The 16,390-nt window shown below is 39.3% G+C and overlaps 1 protein-coding gene across 4 annotated transcripts in view; it reads right to left on the reverse strand.

Moving 5' to 3' along the window:
* Nucleotides 1-16,390, reverse strand: part of CDH18 (cadherin 18) — a 974,018-nt gene that overhangs the window by 453,872 nt on the left and 503,756 nt on the right. The gene's annotated exons all lie outside the window — the stretch shown is intronic.

The raw sequence follows: 16,390 nt of genomic DNA on the forward strand, positions 1-16,390 counted from the left end.
GAGCAACTCGGACTAGACTAAGTTACTGGAATTAAGACTTATTCTATGCATCTGCTTTCCCACAATATGGCGCTGAGAAGGGAAACAGCTTCTACACAGCTGCCTCCAGTTCAACCAATAAACTGTGGGACCTGCTCCTGATTGGAGGAGAGCAGCGTACTCGGCGTGTGGGTAGCAGAGTTGGGATTGGTGGAAGAGGACTATAAAGGAGGAGAGAGACAACATGCACCAGGAACATCTAAGGGGAACATCTAAGGGGAACACCTGTGCAGCCCCCGAGAGAGCTGGCCGGCGGTGTGCCGCTCCCCCGCGAAAGTGGGGAATGTGGCAGGGGGAACCGCCCTTCCACGGAGGTGGAAGGACCAGCAGCCAACCCGGGAAGGACCAGCAGCAAACCCGGGGAGGGCCGAGCAGACAGAAGAACAGCGCAGGGTCCTGTGTCGTTCCTCCACAAAGACGGGGAGCGACATAATGGTGCCGTGACTCGGATATGAAGCCTAGGCAGGGTTTAGTGTCGTTCCCCCACGAAGACGGGGAGCGACATATTGCATAGTGTAAAATGAATCAGAAAGTTAAGTAAAAAAAATCCATATTCAAAGTATACAATTGTATTACAATTTCTCTGAGATTTTTCAATATATTATGTCTCTGCCAGAATTAATAAAGTTTTATTAAATTCACCTTTTGTGGTCATTTTCAAAATATGCTTTTATATTTCATAAAACTGTATTTTCTTATTCAGGGATGTTTAATGAAATTCAATAAGTTGGAAAAGAAATGCACAGTTCTAGATAAAAAATAAATATCAATAAACACAAGCTGTAGTTTGTAGGGGAAACATACTATGATTAACATCTGAGTGAGTGTCTTTTCAATGAAGGGCAAACTCTAGGTTGAGCATTTAGATAAAGTAGAAAGATCAATAACAATTAAACACAATCTGATTTGAAGCAATTGTTACTTTAAATATTTTATGTCTCTTAGAAAATCAAATTTTTGCAAATAAAGTGATTGCTGTGGTTGGTAAATGAGGGCCATAAACACATTTTAGCTAGGAATGAACTATTCTTGTGGAGTTTATTGATTAGAACAATCTAGCCTTTTCATTGAGTTAATGTGTTTCTTTTTCATTTTAAATGTTTGGCATTTCATTTCCAGGATACTCACAGTGTCCTAGTTTACTTCGTTCTGAAAGCCACAATTTTACACTCTGAAGAGTCAGCACATCCACAATGTTAATACCAAATTTAAGTGTTAAAAATACCTTTTGCATACATAAGAAATTCTCCTTGGTACTCAACTGAAAATGCAGTGAGACGCTTCCTCAGATACAAGCTATTCCTAACTGTTAGACACTTCCAGAGACACAGTCACCCAAGAGCTGCCTTTGAAGTTGGTAAGAGTACCTCAACCAAAAGGTGATTCATGGCTCAGCAGTTTCAAACCAGTGCTATTAACACACTACTGATTATTGTCATCTCACACATTTTTTTTTTCCTTTGGTTCATGTGAGTACTAAGCTGCTCAAAGTAAATTTTCCCTTATAAAACATTTATAAAATCTATATTTAAAGCTGAGTAAATTACTTTAAATTTAATTTCACATCATCTACTCAAAAGATCCAGAAGAAAATCGTCTTTAGGTATCAAAGGCAACACAAAAATTTTGTAGATTTTTGGAAATATACATCATTACAGAAAAAAGAGAAAAACATACACTCTGCATCACCTCTACCACACACACACACACACACACACACACACAATCACACACACACACAATCTCGTTGTTTTAGAACTTGGGAGTACAGGATAGAGAAAGTTCAAATAATAGTCATGACCTTTTAAGTTGAAGAGTGACTGTAGGCCGGCACCGCGGCTCACTAGGCTAATCTTTCGCCTGCAGCGCCAGCACCCTGGGGTTCTAGTCCAGGTCGGGGTGCCAGATTCTGTCCAGGTTGTTCCTCTTCCAGTCCAGCTCTCTGCTGTGGCCCAGGAAGGCAGTGGAGGATGGCCCAAGTGCTTGCACCCACATGGGAGACCAGGAAGAAGCACCTGGCTCCTGGCTTCGGATCTGCGCAGCGCGCCAGCTGTAGTGGCCATTTGGGGAGTGAACCAATGGAAGGAAGACCTTTTTCTCTCTCTCTCTCTCTCACTGTCTAACTCTGCCTGTCAAAAAAAAGGGGGGGGGTTGACTTCAAAGTGTCACCTGCAACCTTCTGGGGAAGGATGAGGACAAGTTCTCTAACATTGCTGCCTTTCAGATGGAAAGAGGGCTACCCCATTCAGGCATACTCGTTAGCAGTTGAATAAGGTTGATTGACCTTGAAGACTGGAAGGGATGGAGAAGATTGGAAAAATTGGTAGAAATCAAGAATGATAAAGGTGATGCATAGGATTTTTAAAATATTATCAGAGCACAGGATTGAAAATAGGAAAAAAGAAGGAACAACACATAGAAATTCAGAGGGACAAAGTTGAAGAGACGCAATATGGTGGGACATAGAGAAACAGAGCTGAGAATTAGTTAAGAGACCAACAGAGAAAGAATCAGACTGACACACTGACTTGCAGATTCCAGTAATGCAATAAGTAAAGATATGCTTTCAATTAATATGGATGAAATTCCATGCTTGCTTGGGGATAAAGAAAATAAAGTTGCACAAAGTATACATATACATCTCTATCTATAGCCCACCTATTATTTCCACGTACATACATGGAATAAGTATTGGGAGAATTATTTGGATGGATAAATGAAGTATCTATTTGTGGATATTTTAGCTAAGTAGGGGCTGAATAAAGGGGGAGTAAGTTTAATAGCCATCTAACCTAACAAATTAATAGAATCAAAGTCATAACTCAGAAAATCAAAATATGAAGAAGAATATAAAATTGCAATTGCTTGGGTGTCAGGGATGAGCACATCACTGGGTATTGATCCTGCATTGGGGTGCCTGGCCAGAGCCTTTGGAAGCAGCACAGATGTTGATGTGACTTCCAAAGGCTCTGTACCAAGCTGAAGTTTTGCCACAAGGCCTTGGTTCTTTCACACATTTTTAATTACCTGGGATTCAATCATTTGAATGCAGCATACCAATTAAGAATATGAAAACTCAGCCAAATGAATCTTGATGTAAATGGAAGGGGAGAGGGAGTGGGAAAGGGGAGGGTTGCGGGTGGAAATTTATATTCATTAAATAAAAGTTTGAAAAACAAAAAAAAGAGTCATGATGCTGAACCAGAGGGAGGCTCCATCCATCATATGTACTCTATGATGTCTATTTTAGATATTCTAGGACACTTTTACTTATTTCCTGCTTCACTGAGTTTTAGGTAGCTGAGGTTGGTGGACACATGAACTGTGAATTAGTGAGGAATAACACATTCAACTTTGCATTATATAATTTTGTTAATATTTTATTTAGATTGATCCTATAGAGGATGATTATTCTAGTTTCTAAGTAACTGCATTATAATGAGGATCATTGCATATGGTAGTAAAAACGACTTGATCATTGACATAGTGCTTATGTGTTGCATGCATCTATGAACTTGCGTCCTGGAATTTGGGGGATTTTATGTTGATCAGAGGAAGCCTTTTACCACTGATGAACATTAATGTGCTAACATCTTGTTCTATAAACAATAAAATTCTATTTAGGATTTAAAAAAAAAAAAGAATATGAAAACTCAGATAAAAAGTTTCCCAGTGTCTCTCAGGTCATCAACAAACCAGATTAGGGAACGCTGGGCATTACTCCATCACGTCTCCACAATGTCCAGGGTTGGTGCCGGTGCATGTTAAGTCAGTAGCTCTTATTGTCACTAATAGAGTTGTTTGTTTAAAAGGGCTTTTGCAGTCAGGTATGATGAAACAATACCTATGAAACATTTTAGGGTAGACATAGGTGCAGGCACTTGGCTTAGCAGTTAAGGCACTGCTTGGGACCCCACATCCCACATCAGAATCTCTAGATCTGAGTCCTGGCTCCACTCTCAATTCTAGCTCATGTGTAATGCATACCCTAAGGAGGAGGTATACATATGAAATCTGGCATTTTCCTAATGCATTCTCATAAATGTTATGATTTATACATGAGAAAAAGCAATTCAAGCTGGGAAGATAAAGAATTTTTTGTTCCCTATTTTACAGTTTTGAGAAGTTTAAGCAACAACCCAGTCACTTTTTTAAGGAGTAGTGAAATCAGTAAAAGAATACAGATTTCATATTCTAAGCCCAACTTCATTGTTTATACCTGCTTATATCTTTAAAATACTCTCTAAACAACAGAGTATTTTATCATAGTTAATTTTACTTTATTTTCTAAATGTTTTGCTCAAAAGCTGAGTAAATATTTTCTGCATTGTCAAAGTAAGAGAAAGTTATATACTTATTTTGAAATATTTTTTACATTTTATTTTGTTGATTGTTTATATAGCTACATACATGAAGAATTTACTAAGGGGAGCTGTAAAAATAATTCAATATTTTTCATCCACATTAGGACACAGGAACCAGATGTCTAATAAATTCATAAAAATAGCAATACAATATATTACTGGAGACAAGAAATTATACATTAGATATGATAAATTGTTTTATTTCATTAAAGATAATTAAATATTATCTTCTCTTTGAGGTAACTAACATCCTTCCGAAAACTAATATCTTTTAGGTCTGATTCAACTTTTTTCCATAAATTTAACCTTGAATAATATAACAATATGAAGTCAATGGTATAATTATTACAGATTCAATGATACTCTGTATATTTCCTCTCATAAAATCCATATGACATGTGGCTTGTAAAAAAGGCATGAACATAATATATCTCAATATGCTAGAAGTACAGTTTTCTGTAGGTAATGTAAACCAACACCACAAACTTAATGGCTTCAAACAAAACAGTTATTATCTCATATTCCTACAGCTCAGAAGTGTTACAGGAATTAGCTTCAATTGAGGTAAAATCAAAGTCTTAGCAGGGCTGAGTTCTGTTCCTGAGTCTCTGTGGTAGGAACCATTTTCTTGCCTTTCCCAGTTTTGAGAGGTTGCCCAAAGCTCGTTAGGCTTGGCTTCTTCCTCCATATGCCAAAGCAGCAACTTAGATTGAGTTCTTCCTATGTTGATACCACTTGGATCTTAGCTCTGCATCCCTCACACACTTGTAAAGATGTTGGTGGTTACGTATGACCCACCTTGTTAATCCAGGATCATCTCCCTAATACAGACTCTTATTAGCAAACTTAGTTCCATCTACAACCTTAATCCATCTTTATCAGGCAACATAACTTAAGCAGATGATCCAGGGTTTAGGACATGGACATCTTCAGGGCTCATTATTCTTCTTACTATATAGCCCTTCCAATATGCTTCTGCACAACACTTCTAGATAACTTAAAAGTGATTCAGGAGTGGGCATTTGGGGCAGCTGTTAAAATACGGCTTGGGATATCCACATCCTATACTGGAGTGCCTGGTTCGAGCTCTAGCACTGCTTCTGGTCCAGCTTCCTGTTAATTAATATCCTAGGAAGCAGCAGGTGATGGCTCAAATAGTTGGGTTCTTGCAAATCATGTGTAAGACTCATATTGAGTTATGAGGAACGAACCAGTGAGTAGAAACACCCTCTCTCCTCAATCTCTCTCTCCCCTTGTGTGTGTGCGTGTGCGTGTGTATGTGTCTTCCTTTCAAATAAACTGAAAATAAAAAAAATAAAATTAAAGTATTGATAGTACTTGTCTCATAAGGCTGTGTTTCACTGAATTTATCTAAGATTATAAATATTCTGAATGAAATGTTGTGGATTAAGAGCTAATGAAGTAGAGTATTATCCTGTTAGTTTGAGGACACAGAGTATGAGTATAAAGTCATAAGATGGTGATTGCGTGTATGCATATTTGTGATTGTGTGCATATGTTTTGGAATAATTGTATGAAAGAACATTCTAACTGGTGCCAGTCTCGTTGAAATAATCTCATGATATAGCAATATTTTGTGGTTGTTTAAATAACAGTTTTACAACTTAATAGTAACTTCATTCCTGCAGCTGAAACTGCAGATTTATATCTCCGTTCTTAATGATTTCTCCTGCACTTCAAAGTTTGGGCATAAATCACACGCAGAATGGGCAAGTGAAAACACACAGTGTCTTAACTAAAATATTGGCTGGAGGAAACTTCATGTCTGATCTACTCATCTACTCTTATTTTACTATAATAATTGGAAAATAATTTTGGATTGACAGTAAGCAATATTTTCCAAGAGTTACTACTAAGGGTGATGTGGTTTGTTTTAAAAATCAGGCATATCTGGAAGCAAAACCTTTAATCTCAAACTTTAAGTTAAGCCAAGTGATGTATTACAGGACAAGTGGATAAAAACCATAGGGTATTAAAGTGATAATTTTGTAGCAACATTTATCTATATAATGTCCAAAAATGATTTAGTTGTTTCTAATGTCAAACTTACGTTGAATCTAAAATTATTTCCATAAATAGATGTTGGTCAAAGTTAAGCAACCAAAATAAATAAAGCCCTTAAAGATAAATATTTCTTTAAAATTAAGGAAACTAATTATTTTACTTCAATGAAAGTGTTATAATACATATGCTGAATATATATTTCTATGTGCTTGGAAGACTCATTTCAACAATATTAAATGTTTTCTAGACTGCTAAGACATTTCTTCAGCGGGATTTAATCCTCATTCACTGGTGTTGGCTTCTTCATCTTCCCAATCTGTGGAGGTTGGTTGCTCTCAGGGCCCTGATATTTTCCATCTTTTCCTCACATTTTGTCTATTCACTTTAAACATAATCTATGAGTGATGATTCTTGATTTCACACTTCCTGTATATAGCAGTCCCCTGAACTCCACATGTGTATTCAACTGATTCCATGAAATCATCCCTTGGAGATTTCAATCAAAAATTGTATAAAACTGAGGCAGACATTTGACAGAGTGGTCAAAAATGCCAATTAAAAGACTACCACTTGTGAAGGAGTGTGCAAGTTTGAGTCCCAGCTCCTCCATTTCCCATCCACATCCCTGCTAATGCATGTGGGAAAGAAGCAGAAATTGACTCAAGTGCTTGGGCCCCAGCCACCCATGGGGGAGACCTGGATGAAGCTCCTGGCTCATGGCTTCAGCCTGGCCCAGCTCAAGCTGTTGTGGCCATCTGAGAAGTGAAACAACGGATGGAAAATCTTTCTGTGTGTATGTAGTCTCTCTCTCTCTCTCTCTCTCTCTCTCTATATATATATATATATATATATATATTTAATTCATTTACTTATTTGAAAGCAAGACTTACACACAGAGAGAACAGAGAGAAGGAGAGGCACAGAGAGAAAGAGAGAGAGAGAAAGGGAAAGAGAGAGAAAGATAGGTCTTCCATCTGCTGGTTCACTCCCCAATTGGCCACAATAGGCAGAGCTGTGCTGATCAGAAGCCAGGAGCCAGAAGCTTCCTCTGGGTCTCCCACTTCGGTAGGGGCTCAAGGACTTCTACTGCTTTCTCAGGCCATAGCAGAGAGCTGGATCAGGAGTGGAGCAGCCAGGTTTCTAACCGGCGCCCATATGGGATGCTGGCACTGCAAGCGGTAGCTTTACCTGCTGTGTTACAGCGCCAGTCCCTGATAAATATATTTTTTTAAAAAAGCTGCCATCTGCAGTGCCAGCATCCCATATGGGTGCTGGTTTGAGTCCTGGCAGCTCCACTCCCAATCCAGCTCACTACTATAGCCTGGGAAAGCAGTAGAAGATGGCCCAAGTCCTTGGTACAGTGGACCCGTGTGGTAGACCTGAAAGAAGTCCCTGGCTCCTGGCTTCGGATCAGCTCAGCTCTGGCCATTGCAGTCATTTGGGGAGTGAACAAGCAGATAAAAGACCCTCTCTCCCTGGCTCTACCTCTCTCTGTAACTCTTTTAAATAAATAAAATAAATCTTTTAAAATAAAGTCTTTGGGAACTGGTGTACTTTTCAATACGAATAATCCAAGACTTTCTCATCTACTGCTAAGTTAAACTGAACTAATTATCCAATAAACTTGTTTTCCATAAAACCAGTATTTTTTACTTTTACTTAAGTTTATCCAAATGATGTTACATGATGCAGTTAAACTTATTATGCATGCTTTAAAAATGAATAAGCCGAGCAGGCATTGTGTAATACCAGGTAATGCCACTGCCTGCCATGCCAACATCCCATACAGGCACTGATTTGTGATCCAACTGCTCCATTTCTGATTCAGCTTCCTTCTAATGGCCTCTGAAAAGCAATGGAAGATGGCCCAAGTCCCTGGGCCCCTGCACCCACGTGGGAGACCTGGAAGAGGCTCCTGGCTTCTGGCCTTGGATTGGCGCAGCTCCAGCCATTGCGGCCAATTGGGAGGGAACCAGTGGATGGAAAACCTCTCTCTCTCTCTCCCCATCTGTCGCTCCCCCTCTTCGTGGAGGAACGACACAGGACCCTGCGCTGTTCTTTCGTCTGCTCGGCCCTCCCCGGGTTTGCTGCTGGTTCTTCCCGGGTTGGCTACTATCCCTTCCACCTCCGTGGAAGGGCAGTTCCCCCTGGCCGCATTCCCCACTTCCGCAGGGGAGCGGCACACCGCCGGCCGGTTCTCTCGGGGGCTGCACGGGTTCCCTTAGATGTTCCCCATAGATGTTCCTGGTGCATGCCGTCTCTCTCCTCCTTTATAGTCCTTCTCCACCAATCCTAACTCGGCTGCCCACACGCCGAGTACGCTGCTCTCCAATCAGGAGCAAGTCCTACAGTTTATTAGTTGAACTGGAGGCAGCTGTGCGGAAGCTGTTTACTTCTCTCCCAGCGCCATATTGTGGGAGAGCAGATGCATCGAATAAGTCTTAATTTCAGTAACAGTCTAGTCCGGTTTGCTCCCCACAGATCCCCCTTTCTTTTTATTTTTTAGCGTTGATACACGCCTGTCTTCGGTGTCCCGCGGTACACACTCTGCTCTACTTGCTAGAGTTGCCACAGGCTCTTACAAGTCCTATCCATCAGGCAAAACCGAATCCGGGTCCTCTCTTCGCCATGTTGTGAGGAGGTTTTTAGGCGCTGATGTGTGCCTGTGTTCGGTGCCCTGCAGCGCATGCTCTGCTCTGCCTGCAGGGGCTTACAAAACCTATCAGGCAAACTGAATCCAAGCCTTCTCATTGCCTTATTGTGGGGGAGACTTATTAGTGTTGGTTCGTGCCTATCTTCGGTGACCTGCAGCTCATACTCTGGTCGAGCTTTGCTGGCGCTTACAGCCTTAAATCAGGCAGACCGAATCCAAGCCTCCTAATTGTTGCATTGTGGGGAAGCTTTACTGATGTTAATTCGTGCCTGTCTTCGGTGACCTGCGGCTAGCCGCCCAGGTGCTCATCGCCTCACTAATCGGGCAGACCGAATCCAAGCCTTCTAATTGGCATGTTGAGGGGAGGCCTTATTTTTCTCAATTTCTCTATCTCCGGGCATTCCTACCTCTCCCATTTCACTTCTATCTTCCAGCATTCCCATTTCTCTTTTACTTCCCTTCCAAACTTCTGTTTCTCTTATCCCCGCAGCTTCCCGGCACCTCGCCCCACCGGCGGGTTCCCGGCTCTGCGCCGCTTCAGCCCGCGCGCCTCTCTCATCTGCGCAGCTTCCCGGCTTTGCGCGGCTCGGCTTTGCGCGCTCCGCGGTCTCCACGCTTAACCCTTTCGCGTCTGAACCACGGCCTACGCCAGCGTTCCCTATCTATTCACGCCCCGTGCTCTCTCTGCACGCGGCGGCTTCCGCGAGTAACACAGCGTAGCTTGCGTCTCCACCACTAGCATTCAATCCAAGTTCCCCGGGCTAGCCTGGCGAATTCAACCCAGCGTACGTCTCCGCCCCACGGTTTGGCTTCCCGTCCTTTGCTCCCCGGGCTAATCAGACGGATCCCAACCTGGCTTGCGTCTCAGCTTCTAGTTTCAACTTTTCGCCCCCTATTCCCGGGCTAACTTGAGAACCCCAAAGTGGCTTTCGTTTCCGCCTTGGCCTGCCCCCCGCGGCTTCAATTTCCCTAACATTTTTCTCTACCCGGTATGTTTCCCCAAGCTTTCCTCCAACGATATTCCTCCCTCATTTCTCCTGGCCTCTCCCCACAGTCCGCGTCCGAGTCTGTTTGTTCTAGCGTTCACTTTCGCTTTCGACCTTAGAGATTTCTCCCAGCTTCCCCCCGTAGTCCGTATCCGAGTCTATGCCTAGGCTTTCAATAGCTTCTTCCGGCTCCTTTTTCGTCCGGCTTTTCCCTAGGCTGTTTGCTAGTTTCTCTCTCCGATATTTTCCCTAGTTCTTCCCGTTTCTTCCCGTTTCTTCCCTCCTAAGTTTGCTATCCGTCCTAAGTTTCCTATCCGAGTCACGGCACCATTATGTCGCTCCCCCTCTTCGTGGAGGAACGACACAGGACCCTGCGCTGTTCTTTCGTCTGCTCGGCCCTCCCCGGGTTTGCTGCTGGTTCTTCCCGGGTTGGCTACTATCCCTTCCACCTCCGTGGAAGGGCAGTTCCCCCTGGCCGCATTCCCCACTTCTGCAGGGGAGCGGCACACCGCCGGCCGGTTCTCTCGGGGGCTGCACGGGTTCCCTTAGATGTTCCCCATAGATGTTCCTGGTGCATGCCGTCTCTCTCCTCCTTTATAGTCCTTCTCCGCCAATCCTAACTCGGCTGCCCACACGCCGAGTACGCTGCTCTCCAATCAGGAGCAAGTCCTACAGTTTATTAGTTGAACTGGAGGCAGCTGTGCGGAAGCTGTTTACTTCTCTCCCAGCGCCATATTGTGGGAGAGCAGATGCATCGAATAAGTCTTAATTTCAGTAACAGTCTAGTCCGGTTTGCTCCCCACACCCATCTCTCTTTTTTTCTCTCTCTCTGCCTCTCTTCTCTCTCTCTCTGTGCAACTCTGATTTTCAAATATTTTAAAATGTATATTATAAAATTATGCTTGAATTTAAACATATTTCAAAATAAAGTTAGTCAATGTTTATATTTCATGAACTTTTTGAAGGTATTTCATATTATATTCAACTTTCTTAAATTTAATTATATTTATATTACTCAAGCTATAAAATTAATATCAATTATTTGATGTGTTTCCTGCTTTAAAAATGTTTTGATTACTAATTATTTACACCCAGAAGTTATATATGAGATAACCTACACTTTTCTGTCTCTGGCAACAGATTACAAACTGTTTTTCAAAACAGTATGTTATGAGCAGTGGTTAAGATGTGCTCATCCTGTAGCAGAGTGTCTGGGTGGGATTCTTGACTCTGGCTCCTGATTCTAAGTTCTTACTGATGGGAATCTAAGGACACAGTGGGGATGGCTCAAATATTGGGTTTCTGCCACATGGGAGGCCTGATTGCATTCTTGGTTCCCAGATTCAGCTGCAATCCATCCTCGACGGTTATAAGCATTTTGAGATTAAATCATTGGGTATTAATTCTCTCTGTCTCTGTCTGTCTGTCTGCCTATCTCTCTTTACCACTACCTCTGAAGTGAATAAAGCAAAAAGGTCTGTATATTGACTCTCAATTCCACTTCCAAATCCACCATAATAAATACGAATAAGCATTCAATTATATCAGTACCATCATTAGTTTCACAAATTATGATGATTTGATAGGTTAAAATGGCATGTTGTCTCAATTATATTGCATTGACAACTGTGCTCCTGATTTATATATTTTTATTAAATACTTTTGAGATCACATAACTAAATAAAATTTAATCAAATAAAATTGTAAGCTATATCTAGTTGTGCATAGTTGCATGTAAGTCATGTATAATTACCCCAAATAAATTAATATAATAATAAATACCCTTTTGAGGATCCTTATAATCATCTAAATATTGAATGACATGGAAATGATACTTGAATTAATCCTTGGAAGGGTGGTCTTTTATTTTTAAAGATTTATTTATTTTACTTGAAAGAGTTACACACAGAGAGGAGAGGCAGAGAGAGAGAGAGAGAGAGAGGTCTTCCATCTGATGGTTCACTCCCCAGTTGGCCGCAATGGCTGGAGCTGTGCTGATCTGAAGCCAGGAGCCTCCTCTGGGTCTCCCACACGGGTGCAGGGGCCCAAGGACTTGGGCCGTCTTCTACTGCTTTCCCAGGCCATAGCAGAGAGCTGGACAGGAAATGGAGCAGCCGGGTTTCAAACCGGCGCCCATATGCGATGCCAGCGCTTCAGGCCAGGGTGTTTACCTGCTGCACAACAGTGCCAGCCCCAGGAAGAGTAGTCTTAAAACCTGAATACATTTTACCAGCCATTCATATACTATATTTCATGCACTTTGAATAAAATTTTGATTATGAACTTGCCCTGAAAATGAAGGATCTTACAAAAGTGAAATATTTGCTTTCATAGTACTTTCTATCTAACTAATTTTTGGGATATACCTCTATTCACTTTATTCTAAGATTATCAAGAAATAGCTTAAATTAAAATAGTCTGGCAATGCAGAGGTCTACATAACAGAATTTTCTTATATTCACAGAAGTAAATTCAGGTGTGTCAGAGTACATTAGAGTAAATGCTCCTTTTATACTTCTTCCTACAGTACTTCTCTGTCAATTCTTTTCCCTGAAAGTCAACACACTATCAGCAGTGATAAAGATATTAAATTATTTGTTCTGATGTTTTCTTTACTCTTCATTTTAAATTATAAGCGATTACTTAAGTTAATGACAGTATATCTGTACAATTATACACAATACTCAATATGGCAGAAGCAGCCACCAATCTGAAAATACTCTGTCCTACTGAAAATAAAAATCAGTATTAAATACCTGTTCTTAACATTGAAGTAGTATTAAATGTGAGGCCTCCGCATTAAAGCATATTGGAGTATTTTTCAAAACAACAAAATATATATACATGCATACACATGACCCCATGAAATTTAACTCATATGAAATACTAACATGCTATAAAATTAGTTATATATAATGTAATGAAATTGTGTTTTATTTGCTTAAAAATGGTGTGTATATGTGTTTATGTGAATGCCTACATTTGTATATCATTTTTACTTTAAATCTGTTTTAAATTTACAACTATGAGGAGACACCTATATTAATTTAAAAAAAATTTAAAAATATGTACCAAAGTGCTAATAATGGTTCCTGCTGGATAGGAATTATCAAACCACAATCTTTCATTGATGTGTCGGTACTTTTATAATCAATTATAATTTTAGATGATATAAGTAAAAATGGAAGAAAAAACTGAGGTTTGTCAATAATATTGAATCACATATTACAAATTGAAGTTGTTCCTTTTCATCTGTAAAAGAACATATTTGAAGAAAGAATACCAACTTTTCTTGTAGATGATATTTAACCACCTTAGAACAGCTGGAAGAGTTAGCATGCTAAATCAATTCTCATCAAACAAATCTTCAAAGTCATTGAATACATGATAATCTAACAACATGGGTATAAATCTTTACAAATTACAACCAATTATAGCACCTGGTATGTTTGTTTTCCACACCGATTATTATCCCTTTTTTTACATTTGAGGAAAGTGGTCTGCTGACAAATCATGTGTCACCTTATCCATGGCAATACTCATGATCTGCCATATCTTTGAGTCATTAATCTCAGTGTTTTTCCATTGTGCTACATACCATGATGAGTATAAAAACACTGTGATGTTTAAATCAAAATGTGTTCCTTTTACTTCTGGAAGTTTTAAACACTGTAAATTATTTCAATAATACAAAATTACTCGAGTGAACACCCACACATACAAAGACTCCAAAATTATAATGAAAGCAACTATAACAAGAATCAGTATGAAATATATAAATGAAAGCACTTATTTCTTATTTATATTAAAAGCTCATCTGAGAAATTGAAGTGAAATTTGTCTCCAGCCCAAATATCTATGTTGCCCTTCTCTCCTGTATTATATCTTCTTGTTCTCCAGAATATTAACACATAATATAGAAGACCTAAGTCTAGAAGAAAACAATATGATGTTCACAAGCTTTTCTACATTATTGTCAGACCATCACAAAAAGCATCCAAGTTAAAATCCATCCATTATCAAAGCAATAGAAGAGAACTGATCTGTAGAGCACTCAACATGAGCTACACATGGGTTGCTGCCTACTCAAGTATGTTTCTATACACACCAGTTGTTTTTGCTTAGAGCAGTAGTTCCCAATGGAGAAGGCATATAGTTTTACCTACTTCCAACAGGAATAGTTAGAAATGGATGGAGACATTTTGGTTGTTATACCTTCAGGGTACTTTTACTGGTCTTTACTTGGTAGAGAGTACAATCCTGCTCCGAAGTAGTCTAAAATGCACAAGGCAATTCCCTATGAGAATCATGGAGCCTAGAATTTCAATAATATCAAGGTAAGGGGGCCTAATCTAGAATATAGTTCCATTGACATGAATGATTCAATAATAATGAGGATATATAATAAAATTATAATTAAAATCATAATATATAATTATTATATATTTTATATAATGTATATTTATAATATATTATAAAATTATAATTATAATAAAATTATAATTAAAGAGTTTGGAGCCTTGTACTTATCTTTAAGAAGAGCAAAAAAAATTTTACACATAGTTTGAATTTAAAAGCTTAATCTCCTCATTGGTCACAAAACTACACTGTTATCAAACATATAGATTCAAGAATAATAAATTTATCCTGTCATTAGTTTCACCATGTTTTAGTCTATATATCTTGAAGCTTGCATGCAACTTGAGATTCTAAAGAATAGTTAAGATAAGTTGCAAATATGTGAGGTATACTTCTATCTGTTAATCATCAACAAACCAAATCCAGGACAGGTGAGGAACAGAAACCTGTAGACATGTGGTTTGTATTTATCAGACCACAAAAATCAACATAATGCTTACTAATGCTACTTATATGGGCCAAGGGAGGAAAAGTACTTTATAGTTAACTATATATAGCATCCTTATTCTAAAAAATTTATAAAGTTGGACTAAGTGACAAATTAATTCCCATGATTCCACTATATCCACTTGAAGTAGGGCATTTGGGGCAATAACATGTTCCAAATTTTACAGTGGGCACACTTTATTCAAGTACTGGTTGGTATTGCACATGCATAACTGCTGTAGCTAATTATATTCAACCTTCACTAGATACAGTTTCAGCTAGAGTTTCCTGTCACTTAGTTTCCTTCTAATCGTATACTCTCTATTACTACTGGATTATCTTCAGTAGAGCATTTCTATTGCATATAAAATAGCAAATCCTCATTTTCTACTTCCTATTGTTGTCAGATAGGAAAGCAGTCTTGACCACTGGTGTCATTTTGTTTGTTTCATTAAGTTAGCTATATCTATGAAGACTCATCAGAACTATGATTTATAAAATACTTATTCACAAAAGCTCCTCGATGTTTTAAGAGGTAAATAAACCGATTGACACACACTAGGTCAATTTATTATCAAGAAATGCAGAATAGACTACATAGCAGGAAGCTTGAAGGAGCCTGCAAACATGATTGGTTCTTGGTTAGATATGGAACTAATTCTCTACTAATTTCACATCCTGCCTTCCCCCTCCCACATCCAAAATGCATGTATGCAATCTTGCCTGGAACCCAAACCCTTGATTTAGAATTGAATATTTTTCTCTCCCAAGACAAGTACAGTAAAATAGAGAACAATTACTGCAAAAGGAAAGCCCCCTACCCTGAAAAATCTGTGGGTGATCCCAGAGTGGGAAATAAAGGTCTGAAAAACAGTCTGAGCCAGTAGTTAGTGTTTTTGGCTGCACAACAAAATCTTTCTCTGATCTGTCTCTCAGCTCAAAGCAGTGATGCCATCACCTGAGCAAACTGAAGATCATAATAATTTTAGCTAAGGTTTTTATTTTATTTTATTTCTGATTTCCAATAGAGAAAAGGCAAAGAAGCATTTATTTTTCACTAAACAGAAAGTTCATTAAATATAACAGACATTGAAATCATTCCAGCTAATAAAATTCTATTTTTTCACCTGTTACAGATGAGAGGTTTGCCAGCTCCACATCTGCACGCAACACACACACGCACATATGCACACACACGCACACATACACGCACACACACACACTCACACACATACGGCAACATTTTACCTTGTTTTCAAGACATAGAAATCAAGACAAAATAATCGTTGTTTTAACACTCAAATCATGTCCAGGATATTAAGAAAGGGAAATAAATAAGAATTAACAACATAAGGGCAAATCCTCCATAAAGTGTTTTGCTGATCACAGGAGCCTAACTAATTTCTTTTCATGCATGATTTATAATCCCCTTTAAAAGAAGTAAAAGTTTCATTGTACGCCCTTAGAAAGCACTTACG

This window comes from Oryctolagus cuniculus, chromosome 14, assembly GCF_051225735.1.
Source record: "Oryctolagus cuniculus isolate XC-2025 breed Fujian yellow rabbit chromosome 14, ASM5122573v1, whole genome shotgun sequence".
NCBI classification, from domain to species: domain Eukaryota; kingdom Metazoa; phylum Chordata; class Mammalia; order Lagomorpha; family Leporidae; genus Oryctolagus; species Oryctolagus cuniculus.